The following is an 801-nucleotide window of genomic DNA, read 5'->3' on the forward strand; positions in this document are numbered from 1 at the left end:
CACTGCACTGAGAACGAGAGCAGGGAAGCTCGGTCGAATTTCTCCACAGAGTAAAACAAACTGAACTTGAGCTTGTTTGTCTGATGAGACGGAGGAAGAGGAACAGGCAGGCAGATCACCTCATTGGAAGGTGTCATCGGAAAAAAACGATACCAGAGAGGAACTTTATGCTTTATGCCGGGTTGTCTAAAACGAAACAGAGTAACGGTGCTTCTGTGGTCCAGTGCTGCCCACCACATCGGGTGCTTCTGTGGTGCCAGTGCTGCACTGGTTTTTTGGTTGTGTGAGGCTGCAGCTGTTAAAGAGTCGATGTGGTGGGCACCACAGAAGCACCCGAAGTTTGAGCAAATGTGGGGTATCTTTGGATCACCAAAAAATGCCAAGTCTCAGGCATGGATCAACTGCCAATAGCAATAGGACATGATGAGATCCAGAGAAGCCATGGAGAGGATGGACTATCCAGCGTTCATACCAAGTACACTCCTGACAGACGATTATTGGCACATCCAAGAGACAGCACTGGGCCTTTCTCAAGTCAAAGCAGGTGGGTGAGGCAGGCACAGTGACTACCTCACAATGCAGTCCTGTAAGAAAAGAGAAAATCTGGACCCCTTTTCCAGGAGTCCGTACCCCTCGTGAACAAGCAGATAAACGAGGCGTGTTCTGTGTGAGAGCTAGTGATAAATACATGCTGTGGAGGTTTGCTTGCTTTTGCTTACTTGGGACAGGGCTCCACTGTGCAACCCTGGCTGGCCTGGAATTCGCTCTGCAGAACACGTTGGCCTCAAACTTACAGAGATT

This window comes from Myodes glareolus, chromosome 18 (genome assembly GCF_982192425.1).
Source record: "Myodes glareolus chromosome 18, mMyoGla1.1, whole genome shotgun sequence".
NCBI classification, from domain to species: domain Eukaryota; kingdom Metazoa; phylum Chordata; class Mammalia; order Rodentia; family Cricetidae; genus Myodes; species Myodes glareolus.